At 37.7% G+C, this 21,868-nt stretch overlaps 1 long non-coding RNA gene across 2 annotated transcripts in view; it reads left to right on the top strand.

Annotated features, from left to right (window-relative positions):
* Window positions 1-21,406, top strand: part of LOC117662508 (uncharacterized) — a 34,711-nt gene extending 13,305 nt beyond the window's left edge. Inside the window, exons 1-4 of one of the 2 annotated variants that reach the window (XR_015732890.1) lie at window positions 12,143-12,318; window positions 12,765-12,955; window positions 19,991-20,130; window positions 21,100-21,406. This is a non-coding gene — a long non-coding RNA (uncharacterized LOC117662508). Of the gene's footprint in view, window positions 1-12,142; window positions 12,319-12,764; window positions 12,956-19,990; window positions 20,131-21,099 lie in introns of those variants that run through there. The other variant, XR_015732889.1, reaches the window with a different exon arrangement.
* Window positions 21,407-21,868: the final 462 nt, after the last annotated feature.

Below are 21,868 nucleotides of genomic sequence, written 5' to 3'. Positions count from 1 at the left end.
TTGTTTCTTGGTTGTTTATTGTGTGCCTTTTCTTAGGCTGTTTGATCCTGATGCTGTTTATGCTTCTAAAGCAGTATTTTTCAAACTTGGCAACTTTAAGATTGACTTTAAGGTTGAAACTTAAATCTTGAAACTTAAAACTTAAATCTTGGTTAAATTGAAACTTTAAGATTTAAAGTTACCTTTAAGATTTAAAGTCAGGAATTCTGGGAGTTGAAGTCCACATACCTTAAAATTGCCAAGTTTAAAAACACTGCAATTGAAGCTTCTAAGACAGTGATTTACTTTTCTAAGAAACTAAAGGAAATTTATGAAATTGGTATTCATGCTTTATGTGAACTTTGGAATAATGAAGTTGAATAACCTGTTTTGTAAACCAATAGAAAATGTCATCAAAGTATGGGAAATGATTTATTTCATAAAGTTGAATTATTAAAAAAGGCAATCCTCTTTCCGTTTTGAACACCCTGGAGAATGTTTAGTAACAGTTGAAAGCTAATACATCACACACAATACATTACATCTAAATTCAGCTAAAAGTATCCTTTTCATTTCTTCAGTCTGATTTATCAGGCATGCTATGGGTTCCAGTAACTTATTAAAAATTACACATTATCCATCACATTTTAATTACTAGTGAAATCATTAGTATCAAACAAGAAAATGAATTAAAGTAAAAATTATAATGAAAAAGATAAATGTTATGAAATCTAAACTTCTGCATCACTTAAAGCAAAAAAATTGATTTGTAGCATACCAAAAGCTTTTTCCACATCCAACAGGTCACACTGCAGATTTATGTGTATCAGTGTACAAGTTTATTATATCAACCAGAAGTCTTATATTACCTGAAAATTGATGACCTTTCCTGAAGCTGGATTGTCCAGGCTAACTTATTATGGGTAATAGCTGCTGCAATCTCACCAATGTAGCTGTTAACATTTTAGCATCAATATTTAATAGAAATATCAGGAAATAACTTGCACACTGGATAGGATCCCTATAAGGCTTCAAAACTGCAGCGATATAAGCTTAACAATATGTGGATGACAGGTTTTTATTTTTCAAGAGACACCTGTAATATTTCCAGAAATATAGAAGCTCCTTAGCTCTTGAATGTTTCTACCATTTAAAGGTTATTCTTGGGGCCTTACTGTATCATTGTATCAATAGTATAGGGTTGTGGAGGGTTGGTTTTTTTTTTTTTTTTTTTGTAACATCAGAAGTGAGGTTAATTTGTTTTTATTCTTAATTTCTGAAAGATTTGTATCAATTTATTTAAGAAAATCATCTATTTGTGAGTTATATTTACCTATATGGAATACCAATTTTTATAAAATTAAAAAATAACGATTTCATTATAATTAGTGAAATTTGTTTCAGATAAATCTCATTTCTTGCCAATGAGAAGCTTGTCATAGTTTTTTTTTCTTCATGTCCCCATATGTTTGTCTCATTTAGTGTGTGTGTGTGTGTGTGTGTGTGTGTGTGTGTTCACATAATGGGTCCAATTCCAATTGAATAGATTTCAAAGTATAATATGCTTCTTGAATCTGTTTTGTGGAATAGTTCATGTTTGTTATGTTATGATTCATTCATCTCTTTCTATAAGGAAGGATAGGCTATTATCTTGCCAAGAATAAAATGCTTTAAATATATCCGAGATCATCCACATATTTATTTGAAGAAAAAAAGAAATCTGCATCTTTCTTCTCTTGTTCTACAAGCTGTGAATTTTCCAATTATGTTTTTTTAAGATAACGTCTTCCACTAACAGAGATGTTTTTATCCAAATTCAGTAATAACACTATGACTACATGATTGAAATTAAACTTGAACCAACTTTCCATTTGTCAATTAAATTAATCACTGAATGCAATACGGAAAAAACAATTCAATCTTGAATATATACTCCTTGGGGAAATAAAAATATAGTACTTCTTAAACCAATCCCGTTTGTTCACTAAATTAAATTCCTGGATGTAAACATAAAGAACACTGTGATTTTGCTAATTATCTACATGATCTCATAATCTCAAAATGTTATCTCAATAATTATGTAAAACACTAGATTTATTTTTGGTTGGACAATAATAATTTATCCATCCCCCTTGAATTTGATTACTCAAATTATATTGCGGACATCATCTAAACTCTGTTGTTGAATTATACACTTAGTAGTTGTTTTCACTAAAATTGATACTCATCTGGCAAAGTTTGAATGTATGTAAGTCTGCTGAATGCATTCATTAGTTAAAAGGCTTTTTTCATTTAGGAGCATGTATTTTTCATGTAAAAACAAACATTCAAATTCATCAATTTCTATTCATTTAAAAAATCCTTCTTTTAGCTATCCCTTTCAGGTCTTTAACCTCCAAATATGGCTTACAAAAACACAAAACTACAACAGAAAACCACACTCCCAATATATTATTTATTGGTGTGGCAATTGTATTAGAGCCCTAAAGTACAAACAATTCAAAATTTACACATTTGGTCTTTAAACACTACCTAATCCATAAATAACTTTTTTAAAAATACAAAAAATATATATTTGAAAATCATGAATAAAAAGGAAGTAGAATGTACTATATGTAGGAAAAATATAATATTCAAACCTATTGGTTTTTTTTTTTTAAGAAATGAAAATGAAATCAGAAATATTTTTTAAAAATCTGTGGTTGGCAAGACTTTGTTGCAGATATGCAAATTACTCAGACTTATCTCTTTCCTTGAAGGTTGCAAATTAAAAAAAAAGTGGGGAAAGCCGCAAAAAAGTATTCTGTGTAATTAATAGGGCTTTTGAGCTGCCAAACCAGTAAATCATTTCTGAGTGAACTCATGTGGAACTTTTAATTAGGATGGGTAGCTGTCTGGGTTTTTTAATGTACAGGGTTTCTTGGGCCCTGGGTAAATCAAATATGGGATACAGAAAGTCTTCAACCTTTTTTGTCTAACTGTGAAGAAGGCTTGCTGGAATTATTTGTGCCTCTGTGCCAGCCAGAAATGTAAATCTGGAAATTGCATAAGCTTCTTTTCCTCATACTCCAAATTTGTTCTCCTTTGGGTTGATTGTCATATTTTATCTTATGTTTCCCACCTTAAGCCACCCAAAAAACTACCATGACAACTAAGAAAACTCAGAACTCAGAAAACTAAGAGAGCTGTTAATTAGATTGACTGACAATCTAGGCATCAGTAGATTCAGTAGAATCTACCTGAAACAGGTAGAAACAAAATGTTTAGACAGTAGCTGTTAATGCTGCAAATAATAGAATCAAAGGAGACTATTTTCCCTGCTTTTTTTGTCCTTGGATGCAATCTAAGACTTGTTGGCAAGCCACCTGCTGTTTAGTTATTGTTGTGGCTCAAGCAGGTGAAGCTGAAATTATTTTTTCATTTGTTGGGATCTTGACTTCTTGTTGCTTTAACTGCTTCTTTATCTCCTCTCGATCTTGCCAGCCTTATCAGCAAATTCTCAGAATGAGCAGTTTAGTGACTGAAACATGATATGCATCTCAACATGGTTTACTTCCGAGGAGTAATGTCAACCAGAATGTCAGGTATAGATACAGCTTTCAATATATTTCACATCTGAATTGAGGGGTCAACCACAGTTCCCATCCAGCAAAGGGGAGCAAATAATGTGTTCTCTGAAGCCACAGTGCCCAGCTCTGCAACAGACTCTCCAAAAGACAAGTCTGCGTGGGGAATTATGCAAGAAATATTTGTCTCAAAGGAAATAAAAGAGGAGAAGAAGAAGAAGGCTCACTTTAGGTATACAAAGTATTATTATCTTCCCCAAATACCAGAGGTGACAAAAGCAGTTGATTAATTTCTCATCTTTGAGACTGTGTCTCAAAACACAGTCCACAAATATTATTGGGGAAGAGAGAAACTAACTGTGCTTAGCACATCACTATTTTCCAGTAACATTTAGACTAATCACATTTTTAAAGTATTACAATTTCCTATCTTTTTTCATAGTTTCTGATACACAGAAACAGCAAATAGTGTGGATTTCTGGATTTTATGAGATAGAAATAATTGCCTACCTGTGTTTTCCATATCACTATGAATGTCAGATATTCTAGCATCGTTCTTTCATTGGTTAAACGCTATCAAACTAGTTACTAAGTCTGCATTACTATTAATCTTCTCATCATTCCTATCACCCATCTCCTCCCACTTATGACTGTATGACTGTAACCTTGTTGCTCTTATCCTTAAGATTTATATTGATAGTTTCCTAATATGATTTGATTGCTTATTTGTTCCCTATGACTATCATTAAGTGTTGTACCTTATGATTCTTGACGAATATATCTTTTCTTTTATGTACACCGAGAGCGTATGCATCAAGACAAATTCCTTGCATGTCCAATCACACTTGGCCAATAAAGAATTCTATTCTATTCTATTCTATTCTATTCTATTCTATTCTGTTCTGTTCTGTTCTGTTCTGTTCTGTTCTGTTCTGTTCTGTTCTGTTCTACCCTATCCTATCCTATCCTATTCTATTCTATTCAAAAAGGGGGGGGAATCAGAATTACTTCTTTCTTACAAAATAGGCAAAGTAGGGAATATTTTGTCTAATATCTCAGTTTCAAGAACTAAGAGCAGCTAAAAGTTAGCTCTTTTTAAAATGATAGTTAGAAATTATGTTTCACTAATTGGCCACTCTCGTCAGTTTTGCTGGGGGACAACTAGGTATTTAAGATTACAAGCTACATACAAGCAGAATGTTTATAAGAATGTTTATGGAAGGAAAAGCGTTTCTTCCACTAAAATTCTCGGTACTATCACAAAACCCTGTTTTCATAAAATAACAGCTGAAGAGAAATGCCTATATCTGACATGCTTTGCATGTTGAAGGTTCTAGGTTCAATCAGGCATATCCAAATAGAAATGGAAAATCTTGTAAGGCATTGCTCAACAATTTAAACAATGAATCCTCAATTTGCATGCTGCAAAGAGGGGGCTGCGGGGTTTTTTAAAATTGTCCTTGTTTAAACTTTTAAGGGGTTCTGGGAGGGGGGAGGGGGGTGGGATTGGAATTAGGGTTGTGGGTTTGGGGGATAACCCACTAGGGGGAGAATCGGGCTTGGCCAGGACGTTCGGCGGGGGTGGTGGGGGATCCGGAGGGGGTCGAGCTGGTCCAGACTGCGTTTCTACCATCGGTACTGTGTGTGGGAGAGGTAGATATGGCGGGAGCAGGGGGCCATATCATGTTAAGGGAGCACGCACCCGCTGTCTTCAAGCGGTAGAGTGCTCCGGCCCCCAAGGCTCCACCCGTTCTCCAGGTAGCTCAGACCTCCAGGGCCCGGGCCTTCGCTTGATGTTGTGCAACACCAGGTCTGTAGTAAATAAAGCCCCCCTCATCTGTGATCTTGTTTACGAGGGGGGAGCGGACCTGGTGGGTATTACGGAGACCTGGTTGGGCCCAGAGGGAGGGGTCCCTCTGGTAGAAATGTGCCCACCAGGTTTCCACGCATTCCATCAGCCAAGGTCGCAGGGGAGGGGCGGGGGAGTAGCGGTTATTATTAGAGAAGGCCTTAGGCCGAGGGAGACCACTGTACCTCAGACAGCCGGTTGTGAGTCCCTCCTTGTGAAGTGGGGCCATGGGGTTCAGATGGGCTTGCTGATCACGTACCTGGCTCCCTGCCACGTGGCGGCAGCCCTGCCCGAGCTACTCAACATTATTGCCGCGGTGGCGGTTGATACTCCCAGACTTATGGTCATGGGGGATTTCAACCTGCCATCCGTGGGTGAGGCGTCTGAGGTGGCTCGGGAGTTCATGGCTTCCATGACGGCCATGGACCTGACCCAACTAATTCATGGCCCTACGCACACTGGGGGAAACACACTGGACCTGGTTTTTGTCTCTGGACAGTGGTTGAGTGATCTCGAGATAGGGGATTTAGTCATCGAGCCCTTGTCATGGTCAGATCACTCGCTCCTTCGCCTTGACCTTCGAACCGCAGCACCCCGCCGCAGGGAGGTGGAACCGGTAAGATGGTACCGCCCCAGGCGCCTGATGGAACCTGATAGGTTCCAGATGGAACTTGGGCCAATCCCGGAGGTTCTGGCTCACGCCTCATCTGGGGACCTAGTTGCCGCCTGGGATAGGGCGGCGGCTGGAGCCCTGGATCGAGTCGTGCCTTTGCGGCCTCTGACCCGGCGCCGATCTCGCCTGGCTCCTTGGTTCACCGAGGAGCTGAGGGAGATGAAGTGCCGGAAAAGACGCCTAGAGAGCTGTTGGAGGGCTAGTCTTTCTGAATCTGACCGAACACTGGTAAGATCTCATATTAGGAATTACCTAGTGGCGATAAAAGCAGCAAAGTGTTCTCATTTTGCTGCTCTTATTGCGTCATCAGATAATCGCCCGGCCGCCCTGTTTAGGGTGACCCGCTCCCTGCTCCACCAGGAAGCGCGGAAGGACCCCTTGGAGGGAAGAGCCGAGGATTTTGCTCAGTATCTGTATGACAAAATCACTCAGATTCGGGCAGGTCTGGACTCTGACGCGATAGATCCAGAGAGGGTGATGGAGACAGGTTTTGAGACTGTTATCTGGGATGAGTTTGATCCTGTGACCCCAGATGACGTGGACAGGATTCTGGGTAGATTGAACGCGACCACATGTTTGTTGGACCCGTGTCCCTCCTGGTTAGTGCTGGCTTCCCGGGAGGTGACGCGAGGCTGGCTCCAGGGGATTATAAATGCTTCGTTGGGTGAGGGTGTCTTCCCCGCCGCCCTGAAAGAGGCGGTGGTAAGGCCTCTCCTCAAGAAGCCTTCCCTGGACCCGGCAGTATTGGCTAACTATCGTCCAGTCTCCAACCTTTGCTTCGTTGCGAAGGTTGTTGAGAGTGTGGTTGCGGGGTTGTGTTGACAGGGGGGCAGAGATCGACCCCGAGGCCCCTTATATGTGGGGTGCCGCAGGGATCGGTTCTCTCGCCCCTCCTGTTCAACATTTATGTAAAGCCGCTGGGCGAGATCATCCGTGGTTTCGGGGTGAAGTACCATCTGTACGCTGACGACACTCAGCTGTACATCTCCACCCCGGATCACCCCAACGATGCCCTTGAAGTGATGTCCCAGTGCCTGGAGGCCGTACGGATCTGGATGGGGAGAAACGGGCTCAGGCTCAACCCATCCAAGACCGAGTGGTTGTGGTTTCCAACGTCCCGATATAGTCAGCTGGTGCCATCGCTGGCTATTGGGGGCGAATCATTGGCCCCCACGGAAAGGGCTCGTAACTTGGGCGTCCTCCTGGATTCACGGCTGTCTTTAGAAGAGCACTTGACGGCCGTGACCGGGAGGATTTTTCATCAGGTTCGCCTGATTCGCCAGTTACGTCCCTTTCTAGATCGGGACTCGTTACGCACAGTCACTCATGCCCTCGTCACCTCTCGTCTGGACTATTGTAATGCTCTCTACATGGGGCTCCCCTTGAGGTGCACCCGGAGGCTCCAACTGGCGCAGAGTGCTGCCGCGCGGGTGGTTATGGGAGCAACATGGAGCTCCCATGTAACACCTCTCCTGCGCGAGCTGCACTGGCTCCCGGTGGTCTTCCGGGTGCGCTTCAAGGTTCTGGTTACCACCTTTAAAGCACTCCATGGCTTAGGACCTGGTTATCTACGGGACCGCCCACTACCACCAACAGCCTCCCACCGACCAGTACGCTCCCACAGAGAAGGACTCCTCCAGGTGCCGTCGGCCAAACAATGTCGGCTGTCGGCCCCTAGGGGGAGAGCCTTCTCTGTGGGGGCACCGACGATCTGGAATGAGCTCCCCCCAGAGATACGGAGGATCCCGGATCTGCGCACCTTCCGCCGCGAGTTGAAGACGCTTTTATTTCATCAAGCGGGCCTCGCCTAAATTTTCTCCCTTTTAAATGAAAATTTTAAATTTTTAATTGTATTTTAAAATTATGGGTATTTTAAATTATGGATATAAATTCAGCCAAATTTATTTAATTTATTTTATTTGATTTTAAATTTTGTATATTTATGTGTTTTATTTCATGGCTGTACACCGCCCTGAGTCCTTCGGGAGTAGGGCGGTATAGAAATTCAATTAATAAATAAATAAATAAATAAATTTTGTATCAAGTGGGCAACAGTTTGGTCACTAAGACATACCATGGTACTCCCCAAGCTAAGCTCCATGCCTTTCTTACATGGTTTTAATTTACAATAATAAATGGGTAGCCAGCATATTATGAAGCAAAGTATCTGTACTTCAACAATGCCTCTGTAGATCTTAGTAAAGTGCTTAGAAAATGAGATTCTGTGCTTCTTTTCCTTATGGAATATATGTGTCTCATTCAGTATAAGATCTTATATTCCTGTAAGAGATATTAAGGAGTCACTGAGACTATGAGGTAAGAAATTGTTGTAGGATTAGGAACCAAGGAGAGAATCAGTTTTTCAAATAAATGTAGAGAGGCCAGAATTGCTATACAGTTATGCTGTTGTGCAAAAGCACGGGATGTAATTGTGCATCCCTTGCTATCATTTGTGTAAACAACGGTCACTGAAAGTAACTCTGTTTTTGAAAATTTAGAATTGTTGGTTCCAGATTAACTTAATATCTGTCAGTAATGTAACAACATCCTTTTTCACAACATGCTTAGAATCAGTTAGTGGACTGTGAAGACCCAGAAAAGAAACCTAAACATGCTGCCACCATAGACTGGACTAAAACTAAATTACTTTTACCTTGTCTGTAATCTTACATCCCCCTACCTAAGCATAAATCACCTTAAACGCAATGCCCCTACTTGCACTTTTTCCTCATATATATATATATATATATAGGGTTGCAGCCAGTTAAAGTGAAATCAATAGGATTTGGGTTAATCATGTTGATTTTTAATTTCATTTAAATGGGATTTACTATACTATTGTTAAATATAGTATAATTAGTCTGGATCTACTTGTCTTGATTTTTCCAGCCATTGGAAAATAGCTGCAATATTAACTAAAGGACTTTATATTTGAATAATACATTGATCGTAAGACAGGTCACATATGTGAACAGTTTTGTAACATGTATAAACCGGATTGCTACAGCTATCCTTAGTGAAAAAATAAAGCTACAGCTGTTTTTCCTCTTGGCTTGAATGGAAAGTTCAGAATATTATATCTTTTTTCTTTCTTTCAAAGTTTCATAATATTGATGTCCAGTCTTAACAGGTATGTATCACATCCTATCAGATTACATATCGCAACTGGGGAGAAACAGATATGCAAGCCTACATTTCTGAAAAAGACTTAGTGATTCAAGGAGAAACAGTTCCTATTTCCTATTTCGTTTCCTTAAAGCATTTTGCTGATTGTTTATTTACAAGTAGGACTCACATTCACCTATTGCACTATTACTTTCCTTATATTTGTATATATTCATTTGCTAGCTTCTGTAACATTAGTTCTCAATTATTTACCAGTTTTCTGCAAAGTTTTTGTTTGCCCAAATGTAATAATTTTTCTACCAAATTTAAGTAGATTCTATGGGGTGTGTCCATTAGCAGAGTGCTAATGGAATACAGTAGTTCCTGTGGCCTGCAGCCACGGACTGCCTAGTTCTGATTTTAGTCTTGTGTTTTGATTTATAATGTGTTTTGGCTCATAATGAAAATGCACAGTTACTTTTTCAAGTTACCATGCATATTAAATAAATGAACAATAGCTTATTCTTGCTCTTTGAATGCCTGGTTTGCAATTTAGATGCATTGCCAATTTCTGCAGAAATATCTTTTACGTAAATGAACATGTAAACACTTTAAATAAATATAATTGCTGAAGATTCCATTTCAATATATACATTCTGGTACACTCTGATTCCTCCAAATCAATCATGTTTTGAAGTAGAATTTTGTGTCTACAAATATGTATTTAGTTATGTAAGGGTTGTAAGGTCTCTTCTAATATTCATTACAGCAAACAATGTTACCAACATTCCGGGGAGAATTCTCCATCCTCCATTGGTGAATTCTTACTTTAAGAAGTTTCTTTTGGTCATATATTGAAAAAAGTCTAATTATCCATTAAGTTGGTCATTCTGGAAACAAGACATCCAACACAGGGGTGGGTTCTATTTTTTTTACTACTGGTTCTGTGGGCGTGGCTTATTTTGTGTGTGGCTTGGAAGTCATGTGACCAGGTGGGCATGGCTAGCTGGTCAGAGTCATTTCTGGAAGGTCCTCGCACTTACAACCAGTCCTCGCACTTACAACCCAACTCATTTGTTTGCTTTTAACACTGATCAGCTGTAGGATGGCCCTTTGAAGTCCCACAGCAAGAGTTTAAACAGTTTTTTTCCCTCTAGTAATCAGCTGGGACTCAGGAGGCAGCAATAGATTGGGGGTGGGACCAAATAAAATGTAAGAATAATGTGGGTGGGCGGGGGGGGAGAACCAGTTCGGTGATGTCATATCGTCACCACTACCGGCTTGGCCGAACCGGACCGAACCGAACCGGGAGGAACACACCACTGATCCAACAGGTCTCCTCATGTTCTTATCATTTGGTCCAAATTTTAGACAGCCAAGAATAAATCTTTTGTTGTTGTTGTGAATGTGACAGCTCTATCTCACAACAAATATCCCCCTTTACACAGAGGAGGGGGGAGAGGGAGAGGGAGGGACAGATTCTTAAAATCTATTTTCTTAGCTTTTTAGCTGTGAGTATACAGGTTGCTTTTCTTTTCTATGATGCTTTCTCAATTTAAAAAACTGGTTTCCAATGCAAAAATATATTTTACTTGCCCATAATTTATCACTGCAAATATTACAACTATATTTTTATAGGAAAACTGTACATGTATTCTGGCCTCCAGAATAGTGATGTACATGAATTTGCATAAATATATCCTAATTCTGGACAAATGTATAACATTTTCACAGTTGAGGATTATTTTGAGTCAAGTAGCTCTATAAATTAGCAATCTTATTTATATTCTTATTATTAAGAGGAGCTGTAAAACTAAGCACTAGCTGTTACTAATTTTTTCTAAAAGATAAAGATGAATGGAAAAAACAGCTTTTCATCCATGGATTGATTATAGTACAAATTGCTTATTGTTTATGCAGTCTTATTGATAATTTTTTTCTTTATTTCATGCTGACTTTCTTTCTTTCTTTTTTAAATGGATCAAAAACATGGCTCAAGGAACAATTAAATCATATCTTTCTGGATAATCAGAAGCATGCAATGGGATTATAATTAGATGAATGAAACCTACTCCTTGCATGTCTAATGAGATGTAATATCCATAGGTTATTTGAGACACATAATCCATTTTAAAGCCTTAATAACAATTGTAGATTTTTACATAACTGATAAGCCATGTCTATTCAGAAGTTATCCCCCAAATAATAACACTCCTAGGTATATAGGTTTAAGATTCAGGCCTAAAATATCTGTCCTGAACAATATGTTGCCTAGAATAACAATTTTATTTTCAACCTTGTTATAAATAGTTCTCAGTTCGTGCATCTTGCATTCCCTATCAGCACACTGAATAATTATTCTAATTTGAATATATACGTACTTATTACTCTCAGCCTTCAGTCTGTTGAATGGGATCTATCAGAATACTTGGGTGACTGAGGTTTCTATCTCAATAAAATAAAGAAAGCTTTCCATTAATTGGTTGCTTAGGGAACTGAATGCTAGCCTAGAAAGGTTAGTGGTTTCAACCAGTCTTGCTTGCCAAATATTCTTAGCTTTCAAAGCTTTGAGTAAGGATAGAACTTTAAACAGTCCTTGCAAAAGATACAAGAGGGGAAGATAGGAGCCAAAAGAAAATTGGATACTGTGGTTTATCTAAGATGACACATCTTAATCTCTCTCCAACTTTCTACCCTTCATTTCAAGGGAATGGATGAAAAATTGTAACAAATGTATGAAAACTAAATTGTGAATTTACTGGGTGTGCAAGCATAGAGAGTCCATACTGTTCACTGAAGGGTATTTCAAATGGAGCTGCCTGCAGAATCTCTGCCTCTGTATCTATAATCAAGCAGATGTTACAAAATCATTAAAAGCCCCTGATATTTTTCCTCTCCTTTTAATGAAACAGACATGTAAAGGAATTAAATATATCAATATCAATTTCTCCTTTTTTCCACATTGCAGAGCCCGTATTTTATTTGCTTTTGTGATTCCTCCTATTATATAAAGTGTGATTATAGTCTCAAAATCTGGAAAGTAGCCAGTACTGCAGGATACTTCTCCTGACTGCCGGCTGCCTGCAATTTGGCAGTTCAAATCTCACCAAGCACTCATGGTTGACCCATCCTTCCATCCTTCCGAGGTGGGTAAAATGAGGACCCAAATTGTTGGGGGCAATATGCTGACTCTGTAAACTGCTTAGAGAGGGCTATAAAGCACTGTAAAGCAGTATATAAGTCTAAGTGCTATTACTATTGCTATAAAAGCATTACATGGTACAGTGGAATTCGGTCAGTAGTCCAACACTATCTTGTCTTGTCTTTTACCTAAACACTCTTTCTTGTTTGGCTCTTCACTGTTGCATTGCAGTAATAAAGATTATGTAAGACATCAAAACAGACCAAGAGCCTTTCACAACAATTTTCATATAAAATGTAGGTTTCCACTCAAGCTCACGGCCTATGGAGGAATTTGCCTTATTCTGTTTAATAATGTTTTTTTAAAAAAGAAAAAGAAAATAATACCATTTTTCCTGAAGCATATTCACTGCATATATCATTCCCTTTTTAAATTTTATGTTTAATACAGGAACACAGGAACAATAAAGCTAGATCAGAGATGTTAAAACATTATCTTCAATGCACCTGTCTTCAACATTTTATAATGTTGGAATCTTTACCAATCTACTTCTTCAGCTTTAACTGGGAATGTTAGAAGAAGTCTATGTAACTACCATTCTCATGGGATGTATTAAAAAAAAGAGTCCAGATGTTCACCAGGTGAGTGCCTAGTTTTGTTTCACTGACTTCAACAGTACCATGCAAAACAGAGCTACGGGGAATGCGATTGCTATTTCCTGAACTAATGAGATGTCCCCAGTGAACCAATTTTAAAAGAAATAAAGCATAAATGTGATATTCTCCAAATAACCTTTGCAAATAACAGCCTTGGAATAAAGCTAGCAGAAAACCTTTGGAGCAAGCAGGATACAAAGTAAAAAAAAAAAAGTTTTGACCTAGTTATCTTATCTTTGCTTCACTCATTCTGTCTAAATATTTCAGTAAGTAAAACAAATGAATTTAATTAACAAGAAGCTTAGGATATGCTGGAACTGATTTTGTTTCAGTATCAAGGGGGAAAAAATGATGGGATTACTTAAAAGCATACATATTACCTGGTAATGTAAAGACAAAATTTCTCCCAGAGGACTAAGCTATATTCTGCTTAAATTGAAAACTAACTAAAAATGCACTGCAAATTGCATTACTTTACTGCATTTCTCTTCCTAATGATGCATGCTATGGTTATGCTGCCAATGAAAGCAGAAAAGAAAAAAGAAAAGAAAATGTAGCACTCTTTTATATAGGTCTTGTGAGCAAAAATTGTTGTTATGAATCCTTTTCTTTCACTGGGGCACTTCTGGAGTGGAGTAATGGTAATGTTTGCTATCTAGGGGATGGGGTGGGAAAGTCATAATCATGCTATTAGTGTTCAAATACTGATAATCTGTTAGAGTTGCAAAAAAAAACATTCTTAAAATTTTAAATAAGGTTACCAAATCATGTGGAATTTAATTGCTCAGTGACAAGAGTTGTTATGGCCCGTAGATGTAGATTGTTGACAGTTACGAAAGTAATCTTCTCTAGTGGACAGGGTTTTTTTTTTTAAACAAGAAGGATGTCTTTCCAAATGAGCAAGAGTTAAAAAGGCCAATAAAATTAGCTCTGGTCACAGACTTTCTGCCTTAGGAACTCAGAAAACAATCTGAGAACAAAAAACAGCTGAGGATGCAACATTGGTGATATTGACAAACCAGTGGAGCAGATCGCTTTCTATTCTCATGAGCTTTTCAGTACTCCAGAATGCTTTGATTGGTGGCCAATGGTGGCTTCATTTCAAGGATTATTCCCCATCTGACTGTTGCAATATTTTCAGGATCAGACTCAATAAAGATAATAGGAGTTAGAGCTTTAAATATATTTCTTTTTAATTATGATAGGCATTCTATATTCACTGAATATTCAAGGTAGAAGCGACGAGAATGGTGAGGGTGGCTCCTTATATATACAAGGGGTGGAGCTAGGAATGGGAGTGGTAAGTTATGAATACATTAAAGTCCAAAGAATAAGTTAACCTCTGATGTTCCATATATACATTATTTACACATTGGAGAATAAGGCATTTACATCTGACAAATCCCCCTCTAAATGCCGATTCGTTACACAACACCAATTACATTCTGATTCAGGACAATATAATACATATAATTTAGAAGTTAAATATTTGTGTTGTTTAGAAGGTAAGGGTTTTGTTAATATGTCAGCTAATTGTTCAGAAGTATCGCAATGTATTGCTTTAATGAATCCGTCTTGAGACAGTTGTCTCACATGCTTAAACTTTATATCAATATGCCTGGACCTTTGTCCAATTGCATCGGATCTGGATATTTCAATGGCCGCTTTATTGTCTTCATGCATAATAAATGGTAAGGTGGGTTTCTTCCAAACATCAGTGATCAGATCATTGAACCATACAAGGTTATTTGCAGCCTTGGACAAACAAACATATTCCGCTTCTGTAGTAGAAGTGGCTACTAGTTCTTGTTTACCAGTATACCAGTAAACTGGACAATCATTCAATAGGAAAACATAACCAGAAGTACTCTTTCTGCATGATGTATCACCAGCCCAATCTGCATCAGCATAACAAGTAATTTTTGGTTCTCTGTCATTATTGGGTTCCAACATTAAACAAAAATCTAATGTACCCTTCAGATATCTTAGAATTCTTTTGACAGCTTCCCAATGATACAAGGTTGGTTTACTAACATATCTTGACAATAGATTGAGAGGTAATGCAATATCTGGCCTAGTCCAATTAGATATATAAAGGAGTGAACCTATAACTGATCTGTAAAATGTGTTGTCTTTAAACTCAGGGGAAGATTCATCAGTGTTTCTAAGAAAATCAGTTTGCATAGGGGTGTCACAGGTTTTAGCATTATTTAAGTTACATTTGTTTAGGAGTTCGATGATTTTATCTTTCTGTGTAAGTTTGAATCCCCTTTTAGTTTTGTTAATTTGCACACCAAGGTATTTATTCACTTTACCCAGAGATTTCAGTGAGAAGTGTTCATTTAACTTATTTACAAAGATTTCCCTGCTCTCTTTATGCTTTCCAATGTATAAAATATCGTCCACGTAAATTAATACAAATTCAATATGATCATTACTCTTTTTTACAAAGAAACAGTTATCAGCAGTGGTGGCGTTGAAATCCATGGTCTTAAGTACTTTTACCAAGCAATCGTACCATCTTTTGCCGGATTGCTTTAATCCGTACAGACTCTTATTTAATAACCAAATTTCGTTCTTATTAGTGTATTGACTGTGTGGTGCTCTTACATATATTTCCTTATCTAATTTTGCATGTAAGTATGCGGTCTGTATGTCATATTGGAATACGTCCAGATTGAGTGCAGATGCTACTACAAGGGCTGTTTTGACACTCTCTGTTCTCACTGTGGGTGAATATGTATCAGTATAGTCTTCTGGATATTTTTGTGCATAGCCTTGTGCAACTAGTCTAGCCTTGTATAAGGTATTGCCTCCTTCTAAGTTCTTAATTTTATAAATCCACCTGGTACCTATAATTGTTTTATCCTTAGGTGCGATCGCAGGTGTGAATACATTTAATCCTTGTAAACTTTCCATCTCTTTTTCCATAGCTAGTTCCCATTTTTCTCTTTCTTCATGTGGAAGTTTCAATACTTCTTCATATGTATTAGGTGTTATTTGTTCTCCATTCATATGCATTATGTAATCTTTGTATTTATTTGGTATTTGGTTTCTATTGTTTCTAATAGTTCTTTCAGGCTTGCTATGGTTATCATGCAAATATCTAGCTTCCTTTTTTGTTAATGTGTCTGTCTTTATTTTATGCTGACTATTAGTCCAAGTTTTGGTTTTGTTCTTACTTTTGTTAATATTTTGATTTTCTGTTGTTCCTTCCTCGCAAGATATCGTATCTTTACATTTATTAGGAAATATTTCATTAAGGTGCAATTTTGACCAATTGGCCTGTTCATGGAACACAGCTGTTCTGGATACTATAAATTTGTTATTACTATCAATAAATCTGTACCCTTTGGTTCCAGTTTCGTATCCCATGAATCTTAATCTCCTGGATACGTTTTCTCCCTTTCTCCTCAATTGTTTAGGTATGTGTACGTCTGCAGTGACTCCAAATATGTGCATGTGTGATAATTTGGGTTTTCTATTGTACATCACCTCATATGGTGTCTTATTCACAATACTGGACCAGGTTCTATTTTGAGTGTAATTCGAATAATGTAATGCCTCTGACCAAAATTGTTTGCCTAAACCAGCATCCTCTAATGTGCACCTAATCATGGTTTGTAGTGTGGAATTTTTCCTCTCTACAACTCCATTTTGAAATGCAGAAAAAGGATTGGACGTGAAATGTAACATTCCTCTATCCTTTAACCATTGGGAGAATTCTTTAGACATGAACTCACATCCCCTATCTGTCATAATTTGCTTTATTCTGATATTATGTTGTGTTTCTATACGTTTGTAGAATTCCTTAAATTTCTGAAATGTTTCATCCTTGTGCTTTAATGTGTAAACAAAACCATATCGGCTGTAGTCATCCACTATTGTTAGGAAGTAACGTTTTCTATAGGTAATTGAGGGACTTAATGGACCAACTAAGTCCATATGTACCAAATCAAAAATATTGTTAGTTGATCTGTTAGATTTTTTTGGTCTGGGACTGGTTTTTAGTTTGGTGGACTTACATACTGAGCATTCCAAATAATTTTCACAATTTTTTATTTTGACACCTTCTGCGTGTTCAGTCATTTTTTGTACTACAGGAAAGCTTGCATGTCCTAACTTCCTGTGTAAGATGTGAGCACACTCATCATGAATTGGTTTACCTATTTTTGGTTTCTTTTCCTTGTATGTATTTTTGTGATCATGAGTTATTCTACACTCATCATTGTCACTGTTACTGACATTTTCATCATCTGCTTCAATACAATCTTCCATATTTGAATCAATGTTATGTAAACATCTTTCTTTAGTTATCAGATAGGGTAGACCTCCTTTTATCATTACAGTACCTACATTTGTTTTGTTCTTTTCTATAGTTGCTTTCCCCTTTGAGAAAACTATATTGATATCAGATTCTCTGCTTAATTTTATGGCACTTAGTATGTTGTGAGGTATTTCTGGGATTAATAATACCCCCTCTATTTTCCCTAGACCAGGCAAGGTCACATTTCCTTTGCCTAGTACTTGAACCTTTTCTTGATTAGCTACCTTTATCACAAACTTATCTTCTATAAATGAAGATAATATACTTTTGTTGTTGGTGGTGTGATTTGTTGCACCAGAATCAATAAGCCAATTGTTATTCTCATCCTGCTGTGTTCTGGTGCTGTCTTGTTTATTTAGCCCATTCAGTGACCCAGATTTCCTCTCTTTTGAATTTTCTCTACCCCCTCTACCTTCTTTGTAATTTGGTGGGCTTCTATATTTGTGTCTATCTGTGGAAGATTGTCTGTAATTATATTTGCTCCTATATTCTGGTCTATGTCTCTCTCTTGAGACTTTGGGGCAGTCTCTTCTACTATGTTCCCTGGATCCACAATTGTAGCATCTAAAGGCCTCATTATGTTTATCTTGAAAGACTACTTTCCTAAAAGGTTTGTGGTCTGTTTGGTTACTGGATCGATTTTTTCTTGAATTGTCTTCTGCTATCAATTTGTTAGATAGACTTTCTATGGATAAATATCCCAAATTAGTGGTATCTAAGTGTGACATAAAGCTATCCCATGATGGATCAAGTGAATTGATAATAACACTTTTCATTGTTTGATCTGAAATCACTTCCCCCCTCAATTGTAGCTCAGCTCTTATTTTGTTTAGATTTATCAAATGCTCACTTATAGAAACCCCTGGTTTTACTCTAGAGGAAAAGAAATCCTTAGACATTCTTGTGGTTGTAGCTACGCTATCGCTGTGAAATAGATTAAACATGCATTGAATTATTTCTGATACAGTTAGGTTTGGTTTGATGCTATGATACATTGCAGGAGACACGCTAGATATTATTATGAAAAATGCTCTATGATGTAAACAATCTATTTTTAAAGTCCAAGGTCTTCTTGGAGGGCTAGTTATAAAGAATAGTAAATTTTCTTTCATGAAAATAACCTGAAGCTGTTGATACCACTCTTGTAAATTAATGCCATCAATTCTAAGTTTTGGGAAGTCACTGGGTAAGTTACCTACATTATTCTGTCCATTACTTACAACCTGGGGCAGTCCGTGATCTCTCAAGTGCAGGAAATTACAGAACGGCATTGGGATGCTTGCAATGAGTCTGCGCGGTTCTCTGGCCAGTTCAAGTCCTTCTGGGTCGTCTACGTAGTTTCGCACATGCGCGTTGCTCATTTCTTCTTTGGTGGCGTCGTGGAAGGTTCTCTCCCTTTCAGCTCTCTCGATCCGCTCCTCCTCAGATGAGTCGGTCTCTGGCTCGGTTTTTGGGGTTCTGGTGGTGGTGACGGTTCTTTTCTTCTTTTTGTGTGCGTTGGTATTCGATTTTGTCTGTGGTGTAGGGCGAAATCGGCATGGCTCTCTGGGCTCGGGCGTCGTCGCTTTCGAAGTCAGGATGGGAGCGTGCAGGTCTTGAGTCGCCGGTTTGATTTCTTGCTTCTTCGTAGATGTCTTGGTAATTTTCAGTCTTGGCCCAAAAGCAGCAAAAAGCGTTTTCATTGCTGATTTTACTTGAGATTTTGTTAAATCGTCTTCACTTTCTGATTTTGGATCATCTGAAGAGTTTGAGACTTCTTTCTCACTTTCTTCGTCTGATAGTGTTTTTCGCGCCAGAAATTTTGAACTGAGCGTTTTGATTGGCTCTGCTCCATTCTCTTTTGAAGTTCGTTGAAACCAAGATGGCTGCCATTCAAAATTTCGCGCGGGATCACATCTTTTCTTTTTAACAACTATTTTCTCAGTAGTCATCTCACTTACGGTTTTTTGATCTTTGGGTTTTTCTTTAATGACGTTTTTCTCTCTCGCTGCTCCGCTGTTCTTCAGCATCTCCTGGAGGTCCGCGATGAGACTTTCATCATTCTTTTGGCTTTTTAGTATCTTTAATATCTCTGACCTGAGTTCGTTATTTTCTATTTCGATTTCTTTCTGGTCTTTATTTTCACTCATTAGTTCTTCTTCTTCAGTGGTGTATTCTTCGGATTCTCTCGAAATCGCATTGGTGGATTCGTTGATCATCTCTTGATCAGTTTCTATTTCTTTGCTGTAGGCCCTGGTGTTGGGCCTATCTTTCTTGGACATTTTTAATTACTTATTGAGTCAATTAACCATCCTCTGCTACCAGCTTGTTGCAATATTTTCAGGATCAGACTCAATAAAGATAATAGGAGTTAGAGCTTTAAATATATTTCTTTTTAATTATGATAGGCATTCTATATTCACTGAATATTCAAGGTAGAAGCGACGAGAATGGTGAGGGTGGCTCCTTATATATACAAGGGGTGGAGCTAGGAATGGGAGTGGTAAGTTATGAATACATTAAAGTCCAAAGAATAAGTTAACCTCTGATGTTCCATATATACATTATTTACACATTGGAGAATAAGGCATTTACATCTGACACTGACAATACACAAATTCAAGATCACCCACCCACCCACACACATACAAACACCAATCATAGCAATTTATGTCACTAACAGTCTTTTTCTTATCCTAATTTATTGCTTGCAGAGCACCAAAGAACAGAAAAATAAGAACCAGATCTCCATGGATGTAGAACAGAATAGAACAGAACAGAACAGAATAGGCTTAATTTGGCCAAGTGTGTTTAGACACACAAGGAATTTGTCTCTTGTGCAGAAGTTCTCACGGTACGTGCAAAGCAACAGGGTAATAATAATCATAATAATGATACCAATAAAAGAGGGTAGTAGAGAAGATGAGAAGGATAATAATAATAATACTACAGCCATGCAATATGAGTGAATATACTTAGGCATAAGAATGCATGAGGGGAAAACTGCCTCTGTGTCTAGTTGTTTTAGTAAGCAATGCCCTGTAGTGACATCATGAGGGGAGGAGTTGAAACAGACTATGTCCAAGATGGGAGGGTTCTGTAGTTATCAGTAAACTGAGTGAAGAGTTTCTGGAATGATGATATTGAATATCGAGCTGAAGTCTACAAAAAGGAACCATGCATAGGTCCTAAAACCAGTCCTTAAAACTTAGTATATCCACTTCCATCACCAGCTGGTGCAAAAACTTTTCTCACAATCTACTGTAAATCTACTGTAAATACTATTAAATCCAATTAAAAATATAATGATCTTTATAGAGCTAATAACTCAGTATTACTAATTCTACTGCATGCCTTCTTCTAAATCTTGCTGAAAGGCAAACAACATTGGTAGCATAAAGTGAACTTGTGAAAGCTTTCACCTGCTGTGTCTGTCCCCATTTTATACACCTGCTGGTTTCTACTACTGATCTTTTTGTGTTGAACTGAATATGAATCATGCTCTACATGAATATAAATCAATGCTTATAGGGCTTGACTAAAAACCTGGCATAATGACAATAGTGGGAGATGAGGATAAATTAATTTCCAAAAAAAAGACATTTATTATCACACCTATCTTGATTATAAGAACACATTGCCATAAAAGAATAATAAGCAAGTTATGCATTGATCAAGTGCATCTATTTCTATCGGCTTAAATGAGAAAAATATTGTCATATAGATGTTACAACTGAAAATAGATGGTGATCTGAGTATAGATCAGACATTTATTTGAGAGCTGGTATTGTTGTTTAATAATAAAGTCCTCTAAACTCCACAGATTTCAAATGACATGATTTGAAACTTAGTCTCAGGCTTCATCCTACAAGGAGAAATGCACCATTGTGGCTGTGTGTGTGGTTGGAGAACTTGAAGTGAAACCCTTGTACTTCAGTTGACTGGAAAAATGATAAAATCGTGCCCTGCTGAACTTTGGAAAAAAGTCATAGGAAAAAATAGAAGCACATGGACAGAAGAAATGAAAGAAAATATTTTCTGTTTTCAATCAACAACTTTCTCTGTATCATGAAGAGTTATAACTATGTGTTATTATAGTACTCATATTAAAAGTAGGTGTAGAAGGGCTAGTAAGATTTTTTAAAAATGTTAATTACCCCTGCACATGTGTGCATTTTGAGGCTTTAATTTTGTGTGTATTTTATATATCAGGAGCGGGTTTCAAAACCCATCACTACTGGTTCGCTCATGGGCGTGCACATGTGCAATGTCCAGGAGGGTGGGCAGAACCTCCCACTGCCGCTACTACCAGTTCGCCCGATCCGGGGCGAACCAGTAGCAACCCACCACTGATATATATGTTTGATATCATGTTTTTAATGGCTCTGTAAGAACTAACTTCACACTTAGAGAGTGATTAAAGTTCTTGAACCTGAATAGGGTCTAATGTTAAGTAGTATATGTAACCATGTGTAAAATTTATTTACCGTCCCCTCCTTCTCCTGAAACTTGCTGTGCTAGAGAATTTTATAGCTCTCTTGCAGGTTAATATCGATTAACAATGCAAAAATGCTCCAAGATTTGGCACAACT

This window comes from Pantherophis guttatus, chromosome 3 (genome assembly GCF_059756535.1).
Source record: "Pantherophis guttatus breed Tessera chromosome 3, ASM5975653v1, whole genome shotgun sequence".
In the NCBI taxonomy this organism is placed as follows: domain Eukaryota; kingdom Metazoa; phylum Chordata; class Lepidosauria; order Squamata; family Colubridae; genus Pantherophis; species Pantherophis guttatus.
This window is presented reverse-complemented; position numbering and strand designations above follow the sequence as displayed.